Genomic DNA, 27,237 nt, shown 5'->3' on the forward strand with positions numbered 1-27,237 from the left:
ACTGAATGAATGAATGAACAAATAGTGAATGAATGAACTGATTAAAATAGAGGATTGTTTTATAAAAATGGAGGATTGTTTTATAAAAATCAGGATATTGTTGTGTGGTTTCAATTCTCTTGAGGATCTGGGAGATAACAGGAAACACATATATATTGGTCTCTCCCCCTGGTTCCTGGCACAGCTCCTGAAACCCTTGTAATTTTTTTTGGCTGCGTTTGGTCTTTGTTGCTGTGTGCAGGCTTTCTCTAGTTGCAGTGAGCTGGGGCTACTCTTCATTGCAGTGGCTTCTCTTGTTGTGGAGCACAGGCTCTAGCTGCGTGAGCTTCAGTAGTTACAGCACTGGGGCTCAGTAGTTGTGGCAGTTGTGGCTTGCAGGCTCTAGAGTGCAGGCTCAGTAGTTGTGGCCCACGGGCTTAGTTGCTCTGTGGCATGTGGGATCTTCCCGGACTAGGGCTTGAACTTGTGTCCCCTGCATTGGCAGGCGGATTCTTAACCACTGTGCCACCAGGGAAGCCTCAACACTTGTAATTTCTTAAGGGATAAAAGCATTAGGAGCATCTTTTGTTCTAATATTTAGTCTTTGACCCCAGTTCCTTATCCTTAAATCCCTTAGAATTTACTGGGTGATAGGGGTGTCTTTTGTTGTAATGAGGTAACTCTTGGTGGGCTCCCGAATGGTTTCAGGATGGGGGCAGGTTACCAGAAAGACCAAGTCATGATTAGAAGCTTGGAACTTTCAGCTCCATCCCGTCCTTTGGAAGGGGAGAGGGGCTGGTCACAGTTAATAATCCATCATGCCTACGGGATGAAGTCTCCATAAAAATCCAAAAATATGGGGTTTAAAGAGCTTCTGGTTGGTGAACACATCCATATACCAGGCGGGTGGCACATGCCAGCTGCACTGGGACAGAAGCTCCTGTGCTTGGGACCCTTCCAGACTTTGCCCCATGTATCTCTTCACCTGGCTGTTCATCTATATTATTTATCATATCCTTTATTATACATTGGAAAATGTATGTAAATGTTTCCCTGAGTTCTGTGAGCTGTTCTAGCGAATGATTACATCCAAGGGGGCATGGTCACAGAAACTGATGATTTGTAACCAAGTCGGAAAGAAATTGGGGGTAACCGGGGGACCTACTACTTGTGATTGGGTCTGAAGCTGGGGGAGGCTCATGGGACTGAGCCCTACATTAACTCCTGTTAATGTTGGAATTGAATTGATTTGTAAGACATCCAGCTGGTGTCAAGAGAATTGCATGATGTGTGGAAAACCCACACACCTGGTGTCAGAAGTGTTGTGAGTGTGGTCTTAGTGTGTGGGTAAAGAAGAAACACGGTAGGATTTTTCCAACTCAGAGTCTTTTAAGCCATGAAAATGAAACCTGGAAGTACACAGTTTATATTATTTCAAACCCACTACCTCACTCCAAGTAATAACATGCCACTTTCAAAAACTGAGATTCTAGAGAGTCTGTCTAGCTAAGTTTGTAAACTCTAGAACAAAACTGTCTTAAGTTTAAATCTCAGCTACTTCTAGTAATATCACCTTTCAGTGCCACAATTTCTTCATCTGTAAAATGAAGGTGACAACTTACCCTCCTCTTGGGATTATGAGCATAACACAAAATAGACTATGAAATGCAGTTAGTACAATGCTTGGGATTATTATTGTACAGTTATTATCAATGAAGATTGGTTGAGACTGGTTCTCTTTGAGAAACAAAGTTTGCCCAAAAGACCTAGTATTTGCCCGTGGAAAGATTGCCTATGGAAATGAGGTCACAACCTGGGGTCACTCAGAGGGTGACAGTAGGACAGAGAATTAAGGTTAGATTTTTTGTATGTGTCTGTAGTTACTGAGGTAGCTCAGTTCTCTGAGAAGAGCCAGGTGTGTCTCCGTCAGATTAAATGATGGAACCAGGAAGTATGATCGAATAGGGAGGAAAGGAGAAGTTGGAATTTAGGCACAGAGTTGCCAATCTCTGTGTGCTCACAGATTTATCTGTTCCTGAGGCTTCTGTTGGGTCTGGCTGGGTGGTCAGTAAACATGGCCCAGCATGGCCTTCTCTGAGCTCTCCGGGGTGAGGACTCCAAATTGAAGAGCACACATCTTTCACATCCCAGGGCCATTATATAATTATGTTACTTCTTATGTGCAGAACAAAATGACATTGATTTTTTAAGGTCAAACCTGCTCAACCAAAGTGAAATAGAAGTTTAGGTACATGCTGGGCCACCCATTCAGAGAATTCAGGCTGCAGTGGTTTTTACTGCCTGAATTATGTATTGGAGCTGCTTAGTCAGCCCTAAATTCATCAGATGTTACCTGATCTTTCACTTGGCTTTGTCTGTGGGGCATTTACTTGCTGTTTGATTATATATTTCATTTTAGGGTTTATTTGATAAGATGATTACTTAATATTTGCATTTGCTAGTCAGCTTCAGCACTTCACACCATTTCCTGTCAACCCAATGTGTTATTTAATTTATACTTTTCCAGGAAGAATATTTGGTTATGCTTTGCTGGTCACACATAGGTGTGTGTTACACATAGGCCTATGTGGTCACACATAGGCCTTTAGTTATTCCTCAGTTATTCCTCCTGGTGATGGTTATGGTTATTTCCCAATTCACTTCTCACCCTTCCCGGGGTTTGTCTGAAGGTTCAGTTTAAAATATTTCTTTCTATGTATGTAACAGTGTATAAATATATACATTCTTAACTCATATTTTGGGGAGGGAGGTTAAGGGATAAAACCCAACCCCGCCGAAGTCAATGCACCAACACGTTTGATGACCATGACGTTGCTTTTCCTGCAGTCGATGCCTCACTAGGAAGGGCAACAAATTGTTACTCCTTCACTGTTGATTCCTTTGCAATGAGATGAAAATGGAGGGCTTAGAGCTGAGTAAAAACAAAGCACATAACCTAAGGCAAGTCACGAAGAGGCAATTTCAGAGCTGTAGAAATTGTAGCTGAGGCCAAAAGAGATGATTTCTAAGGCTTAGGACTGTTATTGGTCTCTTGCCATGTTAATAGTCTGCTTAAAAGCCAAGACCAAGAAAGGGGGTAATGTCACTTTAACCGAACCAGTAAGGAAGGCTCCCAGGCTTAGCACTGGCCAAGTGTAAAGCAGAAAGCCTAGCAAAAAATAATTGAAGCTCCTGTGAAATATTTCAATTTCTTTTTATTGATTGAAGGCAATTATCCCTTAATTGCATATTTAAATGAGGTATTAGGAAGTTTAACTAAGCAATGCCTCTTAATTGCTGTTGCACACTAGGTGTCACAGATTGTGTTTATTTCATATGTTAATTAAAGAGAAAGGGGTATTTTATTTTATTGACTACAAGGTTCTCTAAGGCTGTGTTGTTTAGGACAAAGTATGTCTCAGGTGTTTATCGCACGCTGGGTATTAATATCGTCATTAACAAGAGGTTAAATTTTTTTAATGAAGAGGTGCATCTCCATTTTATGTGTTTTCAGCCAGAGAGGCATCCCTTAAGTGGGGGGAGGGAGAAAAGCCCCAAATCCCACGGAAACAATGATCTTTATGAAAGAAATATTGAGCCCCTTCCTCGACAACAGTAAATCAAAGTGTAAGTCCCCATATAAACAGGAAAAACAACACCAAATTATTGAAGAATTAGGATCATGACATGAAATCCTAATGGCTGTAGGTGCTGTTTGTGTAACAAGCAGTGGTTCATGTATTTTGCAAGTTGCTGCATAATTCTGTGATAGTGCGTGTTGACAATAGAGTAAGGTAGAGATCTTTTATTTAAAAACTTACATTTTGGGGTTCCCTGGTGGCGTAGTGGTTGAGAGTCGGCCTGCCGATGTAGGGGACACGGGTTCGTGCCCCGGTCCGGGAAGCTCCCACATGCCGCAGAGTGGCTGGGCCCTTGCGCCATGGCCGCTGAGCCTGTGCGTCCGGAGCCTGTGCTCTGCAACAGGAGGCCACAGCAGTGAGAGGCCCGTGTACTGCAAAACAAACAAACAAACAAAAACTTACATTTTCCCCTTGAAACAATATTTCAAATTCCTAGTGAGAAAGGTATTTGTAGACCTGAGTATTTGGTTGAGGTTTGATATCCTATGGTATGGAGAGGGGCAGTCAGCAAGGGTTAAGCATCATTTTCTAGTTTGCTTCCTTTCTTCACAGTGTAATAAAATGATCACAATTTTTTTAAAAAAATGCTATTTAAAGCTCTCTTAGACTGACGCAGATGCCTCCTCAGAAGATAAAGAAAATGCAGAATGCATCAAAAAAGTGGGTGGATGGGAGGGCCTTACTGTAGAAACTCCTTGAAACTTCAAAGTCTATTAAGATAGGAGTAAAAGTTCATAGCAAATAATAACAAAAGTATCATTCAATTGATTTTCTCCATCTCAGAACAAGAGATCCAAGAAAATAATATGTAATATTGCTATTGCCCATTCATTTATTTATTCACTTATTCATTCATTTGATATTTATTGACTCTCTAGGATGCGGTCTGGAGTGGAAATATGATGATGGGCAAGAAACACAATACCCCAGTCGGTGGAGCTTGCAGTTTCTCAGATGACAGAGACATAAAACAATCACCCAGATAAAGGTATTTCAAACAGTAAAGGGTCAGTGTGGGGTACCATAAAGCATCTTTTGGGAAGGTTGGCCTCCTCTGGAGGAGTGGATGGGTAAGAAGCAGTGATATTCCTACATTTAGACTGTGACTTAAAGACCTGGTGGTTGTGGATGGATTATTAGGACATCCTAACAGCATGCAAATATTTCTGAACAAAGTTATTGTTTCCAAAAAAACCTCAGTGACAACTGTATTATTTATTAAGCTTTATATTAGATTTTAATGATTTTCCTCAATCCGTAGAAATAGTATTGTATATTCTATTGAAATGCTTTGATATGTATCTGAGTCTGGAACTGATAAAAACTTAACCAGTGGCTATTTTGTAGGCTATAGATGATGTGCATATCTTTCTGTCATAGTCTGTGAACAAGCAAGAGTCAAACAGTTGAAAAGCTTCAAGCAGTTGAAGAGAGGAAAATTCTGCAAGAGAAAACTCCTGTCTTGCCTTTAAGAAAAATTTGTGGAAGGGTAAAATGCTTTGTGTTATGAAAAATAGTTCTAATTTACTGGCTTATGAGCTTATGAGTGGAATTTGCTTCAATCCTTATCTTTATGTTACAGCAATGGCACCCACATATGATAAGTCTTCACTGGCAGAATTTTGAAAAAGTAATTCCAATGCAGTGAATATAAAAAAGTGCTGTCAAGGAAAAATATATTTTCTTCCCTGGAATAGAAACCATTATTTAAACTGTTAGATGCCTCAGGGTTCTATTCATACAAAAATCATCCCTGCAGTCAAAATATATTCTTTTCCAAAGATTTCATATGTGTGTGTGTAACAAAGACCAAATACTCATAAAAGGAAATAATCAAATAATCATTTTACTTCAGTACAGGTCTTGGGAGGGCCACAGATTCTCAAATAAAAATAACTACAATGATTTTGGTATTTTGAAGTGGATAATTTTGCACTCAAAGACTAATTTTGGGCTGAGCATCTGGAAGTGTCTCTGTGCAGATTTTTACCCCAAACAGAATGCTACATATCCACAAAGAATAAACTAAAGCTCAAAAGAGAACCACATAGTGTAATCTGTCATGCCTCTTTTGCTTTGTAAAGAATGGGCATGAAGGGGTTTGGACAGAAAAAAAAAAGGGCTAAACTGACAGGGAAAATAATTCAGGTAGCTCTTCCCACTGAAGGGAATTACCTATCTGTTAGATGGTGAGAAACAGATCAATATCAAAGTTTTCTAAATTTCGTCTTTGGTCATGGATGTAGGGTTTAAGCTTATAGGTTGAACCTGAAGAACTTATTTTAAACTTATATAATTTGGGGGGATTTTGTATAAAAACAGTGCATAAATAGCTTACTTTTGTAAAATTTACAAAAACATATACAATTTTGTTAGCACAGTGCTGGGGAGCCTCATCTGACCTTGGAAGAAGCTGCAGGTGAGGGGCCCCAGAAGCTAAGCATCATTGCTTTCTTGGTAAATCCACTTCTGTTCTGCTTATCTCTATACACATATTCCTCTTGTTACACAAAAGTCCTCTAATGTGCTTGGTGTAGAATGGCTTACATGTTCAGCGTCTGAAATTAGGAAAATTTTCCTAGGGAATTAAAATGAACATGCTAAAGTGTGTATCACAGTAGATTAGAATGCTATAATATAGAACTGGATCCTTTAGTGTTTACTAAAATTTTACATTATAACTTGGAATGGCAATAACATTAATGATGTAATCGTGACAAATTCAAATGCAAAAGATGAATGAATTCTATATTTTAAGATGTTCTTTGATAACGAGTAAAGGAAAAAAGACATTTTGAATATGTTGTACTTTGTACACTCCATTCTAAGAGCATCTTGGATATTGCCAACCAATACCGTCTCTGGGCAATTTTGGAATCTAAGTAACCCCAAGCTAAGCTTAGGTACAATTGACTGCACAACCCATGATATCAAGGGTCTTCCTCTTCTTTTTTTTTCACCTTTTATTTTCTGTTGGTATTGGGAGTATAGTTGATTAACAATGTTGTGTTAGTTTCAGGTGTATAGCAAAGTGATTCAATTATACATATACATGTATCTATTATTTTTAAAATTCTTTTCCCATTTAGGTTGTTACATACTATTAAGCAGAGTTCCCTGTGGTATACAGTAAGTTCTTGTTTATTATCCATTTTTAATATAGCAGTCAAGAGTCTTCTTAAATAGAGAGGGCTAGAAACTCTTCCTTGACTTGGCAGGGCAATGGGAAGAGGATAGTATATTCAAGGGACAGAGTCAAACATTAACCCACACACGGGCAATTTGGAAAAGAGATTCTAGTGTGTGTTGTCTCTGATGTTGGTAAGCCTAAAAGAATTCCCAATTATCTACCGATATGGTCACAGAGAAGGTGTACAGGTAACCAACTTACTTTACAGTCTCAGAATTTCTATTCTCCAGGGCAAGGACATGTTCTAAACTAAGAGGTCAGTTTTCCATCTAAATTTTTCATGGCCTAATGAATGAATGAAAACATGCATTCATTCATCCACTGGGAATGCCTTGATGAGCAAAACTGATAAGGTTTTGCTCATCATGGCAAAACTTTTATGTGTCAAATACAAACCCTAATGACTATTGAGTAATAAGCTATGATAAATGGCATGAAAGAAAGAAAACTGCTGAGTGCTACAAGAATATTTAACAGGGAAACCTAATTGAATCTGGGGTGAGGGGTTAAGATTTTTGTGTTTGTGGTAGGCCCCTTCAGAAAGTTCCATTTTTTTGTTTTTAACTTAATTAATTTATTTTTTGGCTGCCTTGGGTCTTCATTGCTGCACGTGGGCTCGCTTTGCAGTAAGTACGGTCTGCTCTTCGTTGCGGTGCGTGGGCTTCTCGTTGTGCTGGCTTCTCTTGTTGCAGAGCACGGGCTCTCGGTGCGCGGGCTTCAGTAGCTGTGGCATGTGGCTTCAGTAGTTGTAGCTCGCGGGTTCTAGAGTGCAGGCTCAGTAGTTGTGGTGCACTGGCTTATTTGCTCCGCGGCATGTGGGATCTTCCTGGACCAGGGCTCGAACACGTGTCCCCTGAATTGGCAGGTGGATTCTTAACCACTGCACCATCAGGGAAGCCCGAAATTTCCATTTTTAAGTGTCTTCTCCCATGAGCCATCAAAAAAGGTAACAAATTTGAGATCTCTACGGTTCTGCTCAATTTATGCCCAGAGAGCGTGAGCACCCTTAGAGACTTGAGCTAGAAATGTCCTGGGAATTGAGGCTTTTATAGAGATTTTGAGCATTTTGAGGTTTAGCTACATCAGAACTACCCTAGGCTAGCTGTCTGGGAGTTTTGCAAGAGGAAGGCGATCGGCAGTTAGAGGAATTGATCCCAAGGGACCAGACATTGTTCTGGAAGTCGAGTATTTCCAGTCTGAAAGCAGGTGTGTGTGGAAAATGCCAGTTAGAGCAATACATCCTCTCTATGTTTTCACTCCTCAGACAAGGAGTGCAATTGGGGCCATGATCTGGACAGGGTGAATGAGTTTTATTTTTATTTATTTTTTTATTTTTCTATTCTATTCTATTCTATTATTTTATTTTATTTTTTTTACCCCTGTGGGCATTAGCTCTTGAAATCAAGCTCTGAGAATTAGAAGAAAAACCCTGGCCACTGAAAGTGAATTGCTTTGGGGCCTTGAGCCTTTCACACTCATTTAAAACGGTTTCTTTCCATTTTGAAGCTCTGCCATCCTCAGTGTACTGACTTTTGTCCCCAGAGGGGCACCACGACCTTACACAGCAGCAGCCAAGAGAAGGTTGGTGAAAGACATCTCATTATAATATGTGTTCCTTGAGGGCAAGACTTTGAAGGTTGGGTTCCTTGCTCTGTGTCCTCTGTGCCTGGAAAAGTGCCTGGCACCTGGTGGGTGCTTAATATTTATTTGTAGAATGAATAAGTTACTCTTTGGTTTGGTGCTATTTCATTTTAGAACAAAACTTACGGAATTCAAAGATCTGTAGCTCTTCTTGGCCAAGAGCAGTATCGTGATTCTAATGATATAGTCCATGTCCAGCTCTGGGGAGAAAAAAAAACTCTTCTCAGCAATGTAATAAGGACAGTATCACTTACTATACACACTACTTCCTGAGGCTTTTCAAAATGGTTATTTATTTAAGAAAGTATTATGTAAGGAAAGGAAAGATTGATATTTATCAAGGATTAACAATAATGATATGTGTAACTTCAATTAAAAATGAGTGAGTAACAAAACAGGAAAAAAAATACAGTGTTCTAAAATATAGTCCATTGTAGGAGTAGTTTTAGTGAATGAGCTGGAAATGTTAATCAAATGTCTCCCTTAATTAATCGAATTAGCTTGGTTAAGAATATAGACCCCATTTTAAAAGACCAAGTGATCCATAGATTTCTTAAAATGTTGCAGAAACTAGAGTTCATGGGTGGGATGGGTCAGTTTTATTGCATTTAAAATTTACAGTTTTCAAGGTCACAGCTACCTTTCTTTTTCTTTCTTTTCTATTTTTAAACTTAAAACAAATGAACTTCATCTTACAATTCTGGAGGTCAGAAGTCTGAAAAGAGTCCTAAGAGGGTGAAAGAAGTTGTCAGGACTGCATGCCTTCTGAGGCTACAGGGGAGATGCCATTCCTTGCCTTTTTCCAGCTTTCAGAGTCTGCCCATATTCCTCATGGCCCGCTTCAAGCAATTGTGTCACTTCTACTTCTACTTTGCTCATCTTCTTCTCTGACTCTGTCTTCCTCTTCTAAGGACCATTGTCCCCATTGGGATAATCCAGGATAATGTTCCCATCTCAAGATCCTTAATCACATCTATAATCTTCTTTTTGCCATGTAAGGTAACATGTTTACAGTTTCAGAGATTAAGGTGTAAACATATTTGCAGGATCATTATTCTAGCTAACACATCAAGCAAAACTTTAAAAATAAACTAGTATAGCAATATTAATGCCATAAGAAAGAGTTTAGTGCAGACACAATTGGGATGAATAGAGACATGGCATAGTAATAAATGAAATATTCCACCAATTAGATAAAACAATCAAAAACTCATATACACTTAACAACATATCCTTAAAAGCAGAAAAAAAAACCTGACAGAATTATAAGCATAAATGGACAAATCTATGGAAGATTTTAACACACTTCTATCAGAATCTGATAGGTAAAGCACATAAAAAAATTGTAAGGCTGGGGTTGCTTTGGACAACATAGTTACATACATTATTTTTTAAAAGTTTTTCAAAATTATTTTTCACTATATTTTCTTAAGTTGAAAAAAATAAAAAGGTATCTCCCCCACAATTTTACTGAGATATAATTGACATATGACATTTTGTAACTTTAACATTGTAGTAACAATGTGTTGATTTGATACCTTTATATATTATAATACAATTACCATCACAGTGTTAGCTAACACCTCCATCACATCCTATAATTACCATTTCTTTTTGGTGGTGAGAACTTTAACATTTCCTCTGTTAGCAACTTTCAGGTATATAGTACAGTATAGTTATCTATAATTACAATGCTGTGCATTAGATCCCCAGACTTATTCATCTTCTAACTAGAAGTTTACACTCTTTGACCAACATCTCACCATTCCCCAGCCCCTGGTAACTACCATTCTACTTTCTGTTTCCATGAGTTTGACTTTTTTAGATTCCACATATAAGTAATATCATACAGTATTTATCTTTCTCTGTCTGACTTATCTCATTTAGCATAATGTCCTCAAGTTCCTTCCATGTTGCTGAAAATGACAAAATGTCCTTCTTGTTCATGGCTGAATATCATTCATATCTAAATCTATCTATCTATCTATCTATCTATCTATCTATCTATCTCACATCTTTTTTATCCATTCATCCATAGACAGATACTTAGTTTGTTTCCATATCTTGGCTATTGTGAATTATGCTGCAATAAATATGGGAGTGCAGATATCTCTTCAATATCCTCTTTTCGTTTTCTTTGGATATACACCAAGAAGTGGAATTGCTGGATCATATGGTAGTTCTACTTTTAATTTTTGAGAAACCTCCATACTCTTTTCCATAGTGGCTATGTCAATTTGCCTTCCCACCAACAATTCACAAATCTTCCCTTTTCTTTACATCCTTGCCAAACCTTGTTAGCTTTTGTCTTTTTGATAATAGCCACTCTAACCACATCTCATTGTGGTTTTGACTTGTATTTCCTTGATAATTAGCCATGTTGAACATCTTTTCATGTACCTGTTGGCTATTTGTATATATTCATTGGAAAAATGGATGAATTAAAAAATAAGACCTAACTATACATTGTCTATAAGAGACTCACTTACACTTTAAGGACACCCATATACTTAGAGTGAAGGGATAGAGAAAGATATTTTATGCAAGTGAAAACCAAAAGGGAGCAGAGGTAGCTATGCTTATGTAAGTCAAAATAGACTTTAAGTCAAGAATAGTAACAAAACACAAATAAGGTCATTATATAATAATAAAGGAGTCAACTCATCAAGAAGACATAACAATCACAAATATATATGCACTCGACATCAGAGCACCTAAATATGTTAAGCAAATACTAACTGAAGGGAGAAATAAACAACAATACAATAATAGTAGGAGACTTCAATACCCTACTTTCAGCAATGGACTGATCATCCAGAAAGAAAATCAAGAAATCAAGAAAGAAAATCAAGAAAAAGGAAACAGTGGACTTGAACCATACTTTAGACCTAGTGGAAATAGCAGACATATATAGGACATTTTATCCAACAACAGTAGAATATACATTCTTCTCAAACATGCATGGAACATTCTCCTGGATAGATCAAATAATAGGCCACAAAACAAGTCTTAGCAAATTTAAGAAGATTGAAATAATAATCACATATCCTTTCCAACCACAATGGTATAAAACTGCAAATCAACAAGAAGAAGAAAACTGGAAAATCTACAAATATGTAGAAATTAAACAACACACTCCTGGATAACCAGTGGGTCAAAGAAGAAATCAAAAGGGAAGTAAAAAGGTATCTTGATACAGTTACATTTCTAAATGGAATGGTTGCTTAGCTTTTACATTGTGATTTTTATGCATTTTATCAGAGAACTGGAATGCTCATCTGTGTGCAAATAAAATTAGCTATCTTTCATGTTTTATTCACTGAAAATAAAGATTAATATTTAGTTTGTATTAATAAATTATTTTATTAATGTTAATCAAATAACTATTTAGGGGCTTCCCTGGTGGCGCAGTGGTTGAGAGTCCGCCTGCCAATGCAGGGGACACGGGTTCGTGCCCTGGTCCGGAAAGATCCCACATGCCGCGGAGCGGCTGGGCCCGTGAGCCGTGGCCACTGAGCCTGCGCGTCCGGAGCCTGTGCTCCGCAACGGGAGAGTCCACAGAAGTGAGAGGCCCGCGTACCGCAAAAAAAAAAAATAAATAAATAAATAACTATTTAGCTTTTAAAAGATGTTGAATAATTAGGAAAATGGAAATGTAAATCAAACCCAAAATGAGATACCACTTCACAACAGGATGACTAAAATTAAAAAAGACAGATAATAAAAAGTACTAGAGAGGATGTGAAAAAATTGAAGCCTTTGGATAGCCCAGCTAGTGGGAATGTAAAATGGTGCAGCTACTTTGGAAAACAGTTTGGCACTTCTTTAAAATACAGTTACCATATAACCCAGTAATTCTACTCCCAGCCTCATGCGAAATGCAAACCTGCATACACACAAAAACCTGTATAAGTATTCATAGCAGCACTATTCAAAATAACTAAAAAAGGGAAAGAACCTAATGTCCATCAACTGATGAATGGATAACCAAAATTTGGTATATCCATACAATGGAGTATTAGTTGGCCATAAAAAGAGTGAAGTATTGCTTCATGGGTGGAGACTGCGGGTGGCGGAGGGGGAAAACTTCGGAGCCGAGGAGGAGAGCACAGCCACAGGGGTGCGGAGGGCAAAGCGGAGAGATTCCCACACAGAGGATTGGTGCCGACCCGCACTCACCAGCCCAAGAGGCTTGTCTGCTCACCCGCCGGGGCGGGCAGTGCTGGGAGCTGAGGCTTGGGCTTCGGTCGAAACGCAGGGAGAGGACTGTGGTTGGCGACGTGAACACAGCCTGCAGGGGCTTAGTGCACCATGGCTAGCCAGGAGTGAGTCCAGGGAAAAGTCTGGACCTGCCGAAGAGGCAAGAGACTTTTTTTTGCCTCTTTGTTTCCTGGTGCGTGAGGAAAGGGGATTAAGAGCGCTGCTTAAAGGAGCTCCAGATATGCGCGCGAGCCATGGCTAAAAGTGCGGACCCCAGAGACACGCATGAGACGCTAAGGCTGCTGCTGCCGCCACCAAGAAGCCTGTGTGTGAGCACAGGTCACTATCCACACCCTCCTTCCAGGGAGTCTGTGCAGCTCGCCACTGCCAGGGTCCCGTGATCCAGGGACAACTTCCCCGGCAGAACGCACGGCACGCCTCAGGCTGGTGCAACGTCATGCTGGCCTCTGCCGCCGCAGGCTCTCCCCGCACTCTGTACCCCTCCCTGACCTCCCACCCCGCCTGAGTGAGCCAGAGTCCCCGAAGCAGCTGCTCCTTTAACCCCGTCATGTCTGAGCTAAGAACAGACGCCCTCCAGCAACCTACACGCAGAGGCGGGGCCAAATCCAAAGCTGAGCCCCGGGAGCTGAGAGAACAAAGAAGAGAAAGGGAAATCTCTCCCAGCAGCCTCAGAAGCAGCGGGTTAAAGCTTCACAATCAACTTGATGTACCCTGCATCTGTGGAATACATGAATAGACAACGAATCATCCCAAATTGAGGAGGTGGACTTTGAGAGCAAGATTTGTGATTTTTTCCCCTTTTCCTCTTTTTGTGAGTATGTGTGTGCTTGGTTCTGTGTGAGATTTTGTCTGTATAGCTTTGCTTCCACCATTTGTGCTAGGATTCCATCCGTCCATTTTTTTTTCTTTTTTAAAAAAATTTTCTTAATAATTATTTTTTATTTTAATAACTTTATTTTATTTTATCTTCTTTCTTTCTTTCCTTCCTTCCCTCCTTCCTTCCTTCCTCCCTCCCTCCCTTTCTTTCTTTTTCTTTCTTTCTCTCTTTCTCTCTTGCTTTCTTTCTTTCCTTTCTTCCTTCCTTCCTTCCTTCTTTCCTTTCTTTCTTTCTTCCTTTCATTCTTTCTTTTCTTCTTTCTACTTTTTCTCCCTTTTATTCTGAGCCGTGTGGATGAAAGGCTCTTGGTGCTGCAGCCAGGAATCACTGCTGTGCCTCTGAGGTGGAAGAGCCAACTTCATGACACTGGTACACAAGAGACCTCCAAGCCCCACATAATATCAAATGGTGAAAATCGCCCAGGGATCTCCATGGCAACACCAGCACCCAGCTTCACTCAATGACCAGCAAGCAACAGTGCTGGACACCTTATGCCAAACAACTAGCGACACAGGAACACAACCCCACCCATTAGCAGAGAGGCTGCCTAAAATCATAATAAGTCCACAGACACCCCAAAACACAGCACCAGATGTGGACCTGCCCACCAGAAAGACAAGATCCAGCCTCATCCACCAGAAAAGAGGCACTAGTCCCCTCCACCAGGAAGCCTACACAACCCACTGAACCAACTTTAGCCAATGGGGACAGACACCAAAAACAACGGGAACTATGAACCCGCAGCCTACAAAAAGGAGACCCCAAACACAGTAAGATAAGGAGAATGAGAAGACAGAAAAACACACAGCAGATGAAGGAGCAAGATAAAAACGCACCAGACCTTACAAATGAAGAGGAAATAGGCAGTCTACCTGAAAAAGAATTCAGAATAATGATAGTAAAGATGATGCAACATCTTGGAAATAGAATAGACAAAATGTAAGAAACATTTAACAAGGACCTAGAAGAACTAAAGATGAAACAAGCAATGATGAGCAACACAACAAATGAAGTTTAAAATACTCTAGATGAGACAATAACAGAATAACTGAGGCAGAAGAATGGATGAGTGACCTGGAAGATAAAATAGTGGAAATAACTACTGCAGAGCAGAATAAAGAAAAAAGAATGAAAACAACTGAGGACAGTCTCAGAGACCTCTGGGACAACAGTAAACACACCAACATTTGAATTATAGGTGTTCCAGAAGAAGAAGAGAAAAAGAAAGAGACTGAGAAAATATTTGAAGAGATTATAGTTGAAAACTTCCCTAATATGGGAAAGGAAATAGTTAATCAAGTCCAGGAAGCACAGAGAGTCCCATACAGAATAAATCCAAGGAGAAATATGCCAAGACACATATTAATTAAACTGCCAAAAATGAAATACAAAGAAAACATATTAAAAACAACAAGGGAAAAACAACAAATAATGCACCAGGGAATCTCCATAAGGTTAACAGCTGATCTTTCAGCAGAAACTCTGCAAATCAGAAGGGACTAGCAGGACATATTTAAAGTGATGAAGGAGAAAAACCTGCAACCAAGATTACTCTACAGAGCAAGGATCTCATTCAGATTTGAAGGAGAAATTACAACCTTTACAGACAAGCAAAAGCTGAGAGAGTTCAGTACCACCAAAACAGCTTTACAACAAATGCTAAAGCAACTTCTCTAGGCAAGAAACACAAGAGAAGGAAAGACCTACAATAACGAACCCAAAAATTAAGAAAATGGGAATAGGAATATACATATCGATAATTACCTTAAATGTAAATGGACTAAATGCTCCCACCAAAAGACACAGATTGGCTGAATGGATACAAAAACAAGACCCATATATATGCTGTCTACAAGAGACCCACTTCAGACCTAGAGACACATACAGACTGAACGTAAGGGGATGGAAAAAGATATTCTATGCAAATGGAAACCAAAAGAAAGCTCAAGTAGCAATTCCCATATCAGACAAAATAGACTTTAAAATAAAGACTATTAGAAGAGACAAAGAAGGAAGTACATAATGATCAAGAGATTGATCCAAGAAGAAGATCTAACAATTGTAAATATTTATACACCCAACATAGGAGCACCTGACTACATAAAGCAAATACTAACAGCCATAAAAGGGGAAATTGACAGTAACACATTCATAATAGGGGACTTTAACACCCCACTTTCACCAATGGAGGGATCATCCATAATGAAAATAAATAAGGAAACACAAGCTTTAAATGATACATTAAACCAGATAGACTTAATTGATATTTATAGGACATTCCATCCAAAACCAACAGAATACATATTTTTCACAAGTGCTCATGGAACATTCTCCAGGATAGATCATATCTTGGGTCACAATTCAAGCCTTGGTAAATTTAAGAAAATTGAAATTGTATCAAATATCTTTTCTGATGACAATGCTATGAGACTAGATATCAATTACAGGAAAAGATCTGTAAAAAATACGAACACACGAAAGCTAAACTATACACTACTTAATAACGAAGTGATCACTGAAGAAATCAAAGAAGAAATAAAAAATACCTAGAAACAAACAAACCAAAAAAAAACTGACACTGCAGAAATAAAAAAGATCATGAGAGATTACTACAAGCAACTCTATGCCAATAAAATGGACAACCTGGAAGAAATGGACAAATTCTTAGAAATGCACAACCTGCCAAGACTGAATCAGGAAGAAATAGAAAATATGAACAGACAAATTACAAGCACTGAAATTGAAACTGTGATTTAAAATCTTCCAACAAACAAAAGCCCAGGACCAGATGGCTTCACAGGCGAATTCTATCAACCATTTAGAGATGAGCTAACACCTATCCTTCTCAAACTCTTCCAAAATATAGCAGAGGGAGGAACACTCCCAAATTCCTTCTACGAGGCCACCATCACCTTGATACAAAAACCAGACAAGGAGGTCACAAAGAAAGAAAACTACAGGCCAATATCACTGATGAACATAGATGCAAAAATCCTCAACAAAATACTAGCAAACAGAATCCAACAGCACATTAAAATGATCATACACCATGATCAAGTGGAGTTTATTCCAGGGATGCAAAGATTCTTCAGTGTATGCAAATCAACCAATGTGATAAACCATATTAATAAATTGAAGGAGAAAAACCATATGATTATCTCAATAGATGAAGAGAAAGCTTTTGACAAAATTCAACACCTATTTATGATAAAAACCCTGCAGAAAGTAGGCATAGAGGGAACTTTCCTCAACATAATAAAGGCCATATGTGACAAACCCACAGCCAACATCATCCTCAATGGTGAAAAACTGAAAGCATTTCCACTAAGATCAGGAACAAGACAAGGTTGCCCACTCTCACCGCTCTTAACCAACATAGTTTTGGAAGTTTTACCCACAGCAATCAGAGAAGAAAAGGAAATAAAAGGAATCAAAATTGGAAAAGAAGTAAAGCTGTCACTGTTTGCAGATGACATGATACTACACATAGAGAATCCTAAAGATGCTACCAGAAAACTACTAGAGCTAGTCAATGAATTGGTAAAGTAGCAGGATACAAAATTAATGCACAGAAATTTCTGGCATTCCTATACACTAATGATGAAAAAATCTGAAAGTGAAATCAAGAAAACACTCCCATTTACCATTGCAACAAACAGAATAAAATATCTAGGAATAAGTTTACCTAAGGAGACAGAAGACCTGTATGCAGAAAATTATAAGACACTGATGAAAGAAATTAAACATGATACAAATAGGTGGAGAGATATACCATGTACTTGGATTGGAAGAATCAACATTGTGAAAATGACTCTACTACCCAAAGCAATCTATAGCTTCAATGCACTCCCTATCAATCTACCACTGGCATTTTTCACAGAACTAGAACAAAAAATTTCACAATTTGTATGGAAACACAAAAGACCTCGAATAGCCAAAGCAATCTTGAGAACGAAAAAAGAAGCTGGAGGAATAAGGCTCCCTGACTTCATGCTATACTACAAAACTACAGTAATCAAGACAGTATGGTACTGGCACAAAAACAGAAAGATAGATCAATGGAACAGGATAGAAAGCCCAAAGATAAACCCACACACATATGGAAACCTTATCTTTGATAAAGGTGGCAGGAATGTACAGTGGAGAAAGGACAGCCTCTTCAGTAAATGGTGCTGGGAAAACTGGACAGATACATGTAAAAGTATGAGATTAGATCACTCCCTAACACCATACACAAAAATAAGCTCAAAATGGATTAAAGACCTAAATGTAAGGCCAGAAACTATCAAGCTCTTAGAGGAAAACATAGGCAGAACTCTCTATGACATAAATCACAGCAAGATCCTTTTTGATCCACCTCCTAGAGTAATGGAAATAAAAACAAAAATAAACAAATGGGACCTAGTGAAACTTCAAAGCTTTTGCACAGCAAAGGAAACCATAAACAAGACCAAAAGACAACCCTCAGAATGGGAGAAATTATTTGCAAATGCAGCAACTAACAAAGGATTAATCTCCAAAATTTACAAGAAGCCCATGCAGCTCAATAACAAAAAAACAAACAACCCAATCCAAAAATGGGCAGAAGACCAAAATAGACATTTCTCCAAAGAAGATATACAGACTGCCAACAAACACATGAAAGAATGCTCAACATCATTAATCATTAGAGAAATGCAAATCAAAACTACAATGAGATATCACCTCACACCAGTCAGAATGGCCATCATCAAAAAATCTAGAAACAATAAATGCTGGAGAGGGTGTGGAGAAAAGGGAACACTCTTGCACTGCTGGTGGGAATGTGAATTGGTTCAACCACTATGGAGAACAGTATGGAGGTTCCTTAAAAAAATACAAATAGAACTACCATATGACCCAGCAATCCCACTACTGGGCATATACCCTGAGAAAACCAAAATTCAAAAAGAGTCATGTACCAAAATGTTCATTGCAACTCTATTTACAATAGCCCAGAGATGGAAACAACCTAAGTGCCCATCATCGGATGAATGGATAAAGTAGATGTGGCACATATATACAATGGGATATTACTCAGCCATAAAAAGAAACGAAATGGAGCTATTTGTAATGAGGTGGATAGACCTAGAGTCTGTCATACAGAGTGAAGTAAGTCAGAAAGAAAAAGACAAATACCGTATGCTAACACATATATATGGAATTTAAGAAGGGAAAAAAATGTCATGAAGAAACTAGGGGTAAGATAGGAATAAAGACACAGACCTACTGGAGAACAGACTTGAGGATATGGGGAGGGGGAAGGGTGAGCTGTGACAGGGCGAGAGACAGTCATGGATATATACACACTAACAAATGTAAGGTAGATAGCTAGTGGGAAACAGCCGCATGGCACAGGGATATCGGCTCAGTGCTTTGTGACCACCTGGAGGGGTGGGATATGGAGGGTGGGAGGGAGGGAGATGCAAGAGGGAAGAGATATGGGAACATATGTATATGTATAACTGATTCACTTTGTTATAAAGCAGAAACTAACACACCATTGTAAAGCAATTATACCCCAATAAAGATGTTTAAAAAAGAAAGAAAAAAAGAATGCTCAACATCATTAATCATTAGAGAAGTGCAAATCAAAACTACCGTGAGATATCACATCACACCAGTCAGAATGGCCATCAACAAAAAATCTAGAAACAATAAATGCTGGAGAGGGTGTGGAGAAAAGGGAACACTCTTGCACTGCTGGTGGGAATGTGAATAAGTGCAGCCACTACGGAGAACAGTATGGAGGTTCCTTTAAAAACTACAAATAGAGCTACCATATGACCCAGCAATCCCACTACTGGGCATATACCCTGAGAAAACCATAATTCAAAAAGGGTCATGTACCAAAATGGTCATTGCAGCTCTATTTACAATAGCCCAGAGATGGAAACAACCTAAGTGTCCATCATCGAATGAATGGATAAAGTAGATGTGGCACATATATAAAATGGAATATTACTCAGCCATAAAAAGAAATGAAATTCAGCTATTTGTAATGAGGTGGATAGACCTAGAGTCTGTCATACAGAGTGAAGTAAGTCAGAAAGAGAAAAACAAATACTGTATGCTAAAACATATATTTGGAATTTAAGAAAAAATTATGTCATGAAGAACCTTGGGGTAAGACAGGAATAATGACACAGACCTAGTAGAGAATGGACTTGAGGATATGGGGATGGGGAAGGGTAAGTTGTGACAAAGCAAGAGAGAGGCATGGACATGTATACACTACCATATGTAAGGTAGGTAGCTAGTGGGAAGCAGGCGCATAGCACACGGAAATCAACTTGGTGCTTTGTGACCACCTGGAGGGGTGGGATAGGGAGGGTGGGATGGAGGGAGACACAAGAGGGAAGAGATATGGGAACATATGTATATGTATAACTGATTCACTTTGTTATAGAGCAGAAACTAACACACCATTGTAAAGCAATTATACACTAATAAAGATTTTTAAAAAAAAAATCCAGAAAAGAATGAAAGAGAAACTAGGAATAATAGAAAGAACAATGACTTTAAAACCTGGTTCTTTTACAAAATTAACAAAATTGATAAATCTTTGGCCAGACTCATCAATGATTAAAGGAAGGGGATTCAAATCAATATAATTGGGAATAAAAAAACTAGAAATTAGAACTGACAACACAGAATTACAAAGGATTATAAGAGACTTCCTAAAAACAGCTATATTCCAATACAATGCACAACCTGGAAGAGACAGACAAATTCTTAGGATGATACAAACTTCGAGGACTGAACCAAAGGGAAGTAGAAAACATAATCCTACAAATCACAAGCAGTGAAATGGAAAATGGGACTTAACATCTTCCAAAAACAAAAGCCCAGGATAATGACTTCACAGCAGAATTCAATCCAATATTTAGTGAAGTGGTAACATCCATTCTTCTCAAATGCTTTCCAAAATTTCAAACTGAGGTACACTTCCAAGTTCGTTCTAAGAGGCGACCATCACCCTGACACCAAACCAGACAAAGATATCACAAAAACGAAAATTACAGACCGGTATCACTGATGAACCCAGATGCTAGAATTCTCAACCAAAAACTAGCAGAGAGAATGGAACAAAACTTAAAAGGGTCATAAATCAAGATCAAATGAGATTTTTCACAGGGATGTAAGGATACTTCAATGAACACACATCAAATCATGTGATACATCCTATTAACAAGTTAAAGGATAAAACTTTATGATAATCTCAATAGCTGCAGAAAAATATTTCAGCAAAATTCAACACCATTTTATGATAATAAATAAATAAAACACACCAGAACATAGAAATAGAGGGATCCTACTCAATATAATAAAGGTCATATATGACAAAACCACAGCCAACATCAGTCTCAAGGGTGAAAAACTGAAACTATTTCCTTTAAGATCACGAAAAAACAAGGTTGCCCACTCTGATGACTTTTTTTTTTTTTTTTTGTGGTACAGGGCTTCTTACTGTTGTGACCTCTCCCATTGCGGAGAACAGGCTATGGATGCACAGGATCAATGGCCACGGCTCATGGGTCCAGCCACTCCACGGCATGTGGGATCCTCCCGGACCAGGGCACGTACCTGTGTCTCCTGCATCAGCAGGCGGACTCTCAATCACTGTGTCACCAGGGAAGCTCTCTGATGACTATTATTCACAGTTTTATTAACAGTTTGCAAACGACATACTATACATAAAGAATCCAAAAGAGGTTACCCCAAATCTACATGAGCTAATCAATGAATTTTGTGAAGTAAGTTGATACAAAATGAATGCACAAAAATCTCTTGCATTCCTATACACTAACAATGAAAAATCTGACAGAGAAACTAAGGAAACATTCCCTTTTGCTGTTGAAACAGAAAGAATAATAGAACTTAGAAGAAACCTACCAATGGAGACAACATCTTTATGCAGAAATTTATGACACTGTTGAGAGATATTAAGGACCATACAATCAGATGGTAAGATATACAATGTTCTTGGATTGGAAGAATCAACATTGTGAAAAGAATTATACATTCAATGTAATCCTTAACAAACTACAATGGAAATTTTCAGAGAACTGGGCCAAAAATTTCACAATTTATATGCAAATGCAAAAGACCCTGAATAGTAAGAGGAAACTTGAAAAAGAAAAATTGAGCTGGAGGAATCAGGCTCCCTGGCTCCAGACTATATTCCAAAGTTACAGTAATCAAGACAGTATGGTACTTACACAAACACAGAAATATAGATCAGTAGAACAGGAGAGAAAGCACAGAGATAAGCCCACACACATATGGTGATCTTAACTTGGATAGAGGAGGCAAGAATATACAATGCAGAAAAGACAGCCTCCTCAATAAATGGTGCCAGGAAAATGGATGGCTACATGTTATAGAGTGAAATAAAACATTTCCTAACACTGTACACAAACTAGGCACAAATAGGATTAAGGACAAAATTGGAAGGCCTGAAACTTAAAACTCATAGAAGTAAAACTAGGTAGAACACTCTATGACATAAATCACAGCAAGAACTTTTGACCAACTTCCTAGAGAAATGGGAAAGAAAACAAAAATAAACAAAGGAGACCTAATAAAACAGAAAACCTTTGGCCGAGAAAAGGAAAGAATAAAGAAGGCACAAAGAAAACACTCAGAATGTGGAAAATATTTCCCAAAAATGCAACTGACAAAGGATATCTTGAAAATATATAAGCAGCTCATATAGCTCAGTATGCAAAAAAACAAACAGCCCAAACCAAAAGTGAGCAGAAGAGCTAAATAGACATTTCTCTGAAGAAGATATACTAAAGCAACGCAGTAAATGGTGCTCAACATCACGAAACATAAGAGAAATTCAAATCAAAAGTAAAAGGAGGTATCAAGGTACACTGCACAGATTAGCCATCCTCAAAGAATGTATAAACCATAAATGCTGGAAAGAATGTGTCAAAATGGAAGCCTCTTGCACTGTTGGTAGGAATGTAAATCGATACAGCCACTATAGAGAACAGTACGTTCTGCTAGTACCTAGCAGCACTACTACTGGGCATGTACCCTGAGAAACCCATAATTCAAAAAGAGTCAAGTACTGTAAGGTACATTGAAGCATGGTTTACAATACCCAGGACAAGAAAACAACCTAAGTGTCCATTGACAGAGGAATGGATAAAGATTTTGGGATACATATATACTCCTGAATATTAATCAGCCATAATAGGAAATGACAAACCTCACTACTAACCTATGGCCAAGCAGTCCTACTATGGGGCATGTACTCTGAGAAACCCATAATTCAAAAAGAGTCAAGTACCTCAATGTACTGTACACCACAGTTTACAAGAGTCAGGACATGGAAGCAATGTAAGTGTCCATTGACAGAGGAATGGATAAAAAGTTGGGGGCACATATATACTCCTGAATATTACTCAGCCATAATAGAAAACGAGTTATTTATAGTGAGTTGGATAGACCTAGAGTCTCTCGTACACAGTGATGTAAGTCAGAAAGAGAAATCCAAATATCATATGCTAACACACACACACACACACACACACACACACACACACATATATGGAATCCAAAACAACTACCAGAAAAATGGCTGAGATTAATATAGGAATAGGACAGGAATACAGACCCAGACGTAGAGAATGGATTTGAGGATATGAAGTGAAAGAGTAGCATTGACATATGTACACTCCCCAATATAGAACAAATAGCTCTTGGGAAGCAGCTGCCTAGCACAGGGAGATCAGTTCTATGCTTTGTGACCACCGAGAGGGCTGGCATAGGGAGGCTGGGAGAGAGATGAAAAAGGGGAAGGGGATATTGGGATATAGCGATACATACAGCTGATTCTCTTTGTTATACAGCAGGAATTAACATAGCATTGTAAAGCAATTGTATGCCAATAAAGGTGTTAATAAAACAATGATGCCAGAAAGGAATGAAATAGAATCTCAGAAAACAATGTCAAAGATCAATGAAACTAAAATAAGGTTACTTTAGAAAATTAACAAAATTGATAACTCTTTGGCCAGACTCCTATCGAAAAAGAAGAGGGCTCAATTCAATACAACTTGAAATTTAAAAAAAAGAGAAATTACAATGGACAATGCAGGATTACAAAGGATAAAAGAGAATACCTGAAATGGCTATATGCCAATACAGTGGAAAACATGGAAGAAATGGACTGATGCTTAGGATGATACAACTTCAAGGACTTTACCAGAGAGACATAGAAAAGATAATATGATCAATCACAAGTAATGAAATTAAAACTGTGAGTTAAAATCTTCCCACAACCAAAGTCCAGGTGGATGGCTTCACAGGAAAATGCTATCCAACCATTATAGAAGAGCTAACACCATTCTTCTCAAACTCTTCCCAAAAATTCAACATGGAGGGGCATTCCCAAATTCATTCCTACAGGCGACCATCAATCTGATACCAAAACCTGACAAAGATATCACAAATATGGTAATTACAGACCATTATCACCGAAGAACACAGATACAAAAATCCTCAATGAAAAAATAGCAGAGAGAATTCAAAAAAACTTGAAGACGATCATACACCAAGATCAACTGAGATTTTTTTCAGGGGTGCATGGATTATTCAATAAAAGCCCGTCAATCCATGTGATACACATGATCAACAAACTGAAGTATAAAAACCATAAGATAATCTCAATAGATGCAGAAAAACTCCTTGACACAATTCAACACCTATTTAAGTTAAAGAAAAAAAAAACACTCCACAAAGTAGGCATAGTGGGAACATACCTCAACATACTAAATGTCATGTATGAAAAACCCACAGCTAACATCGTTTTCAAGAGTGAAAAACTGAAACCATTTCCTCCAAAATCAGTAATAAAAGAAGGTTGCCCACTCTTACTAGTATTATTCAACATAGACTTGGAAGTTGTAGCCACAGCAATATGATAGATAAAATAAATGAAAGAATCCTAATTGGAAAAGAAGAAAAAAAATAGTTTCACTGTTTTCCGATGGCATGGTACTCTCCTTAGAGAATCCAAAAGGTGCTACCAGAAAACGATTGGAGCTAATCAATGAGTTTTCTCAAGTAACATGGTACAAAATCAATGCACAGAAATCTCTAGCATTCCTATACATTAATGATGAAAAATCTGACAGAGATATTAAGGAAATACTCTCATTTACCACTGCAACAAAAAGAATAAAATACCTACAAGGAAATTACCTATGGAGAAAAGACCTGTATGCAGAAAACTAGAAGATCCTGATGAAAGGAATGAAGGTCGATGCAAACTGAGGGATACATACACAATGATCTTGGACTGGAAGAATCAACATTGTGAAAAGAACTATACAACACAAAGCAATCTATAGATTTAATGCAATGACTGTCAAAACACCAATGGCGTCTTTCAGAGAACTAGAACAAAAAAATCCACAATTTGTATGTAAATGCAAAAGACCAAAAAGAGCAAGAGCGAACTTGAGAAAGAGAAATGGAGCTGGAGCAATCAGTCTCCCTGACACCAGAACAGACTCCAAAGTTACTGTAATCAAGACAGCATGGCACTGGCAGAAACATAGAAATATAGATCAATGGATCAGGAGAGAAAGCCCAGAGATAAGACCATGTACCTCTGATGGCCTCATCTTGGATAGAGGAGGCAAGAATATACAATGCAGAAAAGACAGCCTTCTCAATAACTGGTGCTGGGAAAATGGATAGCCACATGTTAAAGAGTGAAATTAGAACACGTCCTAACATCGTACACCAACTAGACTCAAATAGCATTAAAGACATAATGGGAGGGTCAGAAACATTAAAACACTTAGAAGAAAACCTAGGCAGAAGACTCTATGACACAGCTTCCCTGGTGGCTCAGTGGTTTAGAGTCTGCCTGCCGATGCAGGGGACACCGGTTCATGCCCCGGTCTGGGAGGATCCCTCATGTCATGGAATGGCTGGGCCCGTGAGCCATGGCTGTTGAGCCTGACCATCCAGAGCCTGTGCTCCACAATGGGAGAGGCCACAGCAGTGAGAGGCCCGCATACCGAAAAAAAAAAAAAAAAGACCCTGTGACATAAATCACAGCAAGATCATTTAACCTACTTTCTAGAGAAATGTAAATGAAAAAAATTTTAAATGGTATCTAATAAAACAGAAGGGCTTTTGCCGAGCAAAGGAAAGGATAAAGAAGACAAAATGCATACCCTCAGAATGGTGGAAAGTATTTGCAATGAAGCAACTGACAAAGGATTAGGCTCCAAAATATATAAGCAGCTCATGAAGCTCAGTATGCAAAAAAACAACAAAATTCAGCAATGGGCAGAAGTGCTAAATATATAGTTCTCTTAAAAACTTAGAGCAAAGAAACACAGGAAAGGGTGCTCAACCTCCCATATAATAAGAGAAATACAAATCAAAAATAAAAGGAGCTATCACTGTACACTGCTCAGATTAGCCATCCTCAAACAATATATAAACCATAAATGTTGGAAAGGGTGTGGTGAAAAGGGGACCCTCTTGCACTGTTGGTGGGAATGTAAATTGATACAACCACTATGGAGAACTGTATGGGCTTTCCTTAAAAAGAAAACTCACTACTAGCCTATGCTCCAGGAGTCCAACTACTGGGCATGTACCCTGAGAAACCCATAGTTCAAAAAGAGTCAAGTACCTCAATGTACTGTGCACCACAGTTTACAAGAGACAGGACATGGAAGCCACCTAAGTGCCCATCAACAGAGGAATGGATAAAGAAGTTGAGGGCACATTTATACTCCTGAATATTACTCAGCCATAATAAGAAATTAAATGAGGTTTTATAGTGAGGTGGGTGGATGTAGACTCTGTCATACACAGTGATATAAGGCAGAATTAGTAAACCAAATACCATATGGCAACACATATATGAAATCCAAAACAACAACTACCAAAAAGATGGCTGTGATGAACCTAGGGGCAGGACAGCAATACAGATCCAGACCCAATGTACCATTGACATATGTACACTCCACAGTGTAAAACAGATAGCTCATGGGAAGCAGCTGCATAGAGCAGGGAGATTAATTTGGTGCTTTCTGATCACACAGAAGGCTGGCATAGGGAAGATGGGAGAGAGAAGGAAAGGCAGAGGGGATATGGAGATATAGGTATACATATAGCTGATTCCCTTCATTATACGGCAGGAATTAACACAACATTGTAAAGGAATCATACTCCAAAAAAGATGTTATAAAATAATGATGTCAGGAAGGAATGAAATAGAATCTCAGAAAACAATACCAAAGATCAATGACTCTAAAAGAATGTTCTTTTTAGAAAATTAACAAAATCGATAACTCTTTGGCCAGACTCATCAGGAAAAAGAGGAAGAAGGCTCAATTCAATAAAATTTGAAATAAAAAAATGAGAAATTACAATGTACAATGCAGAATTACAAAGGATATAAGAAACTACCTGAAATGGTTATATACAAAAACAATGGACAACCAGAAGAAATGGACCGATTCTTAGGACAAAGCAACTTCCAGGACTGTACCAGAGAGAAAGAGAAAAGATAAACTGATCAATCACAAGTAATGAAATTTAAACTGTGAGTTAAAATATTCCCACAACCAAAGTCCGGGTGGATGACTTCACAGTAAAGTGCCATGCAACTTTTATGGAAGAGC

Source organism: Globicephala melas, chromosome Y (assembly GCF_963455315.2).
Source record: "Globicephala melas chromosome Y, mGloMel1.2, whole genome shotgun sequence".
NCBI lineage: Eukaryota > Metazoa > Chordata > Mammalia > Artiodactyla > Delphinidae > Globicephala > Globicephala melas.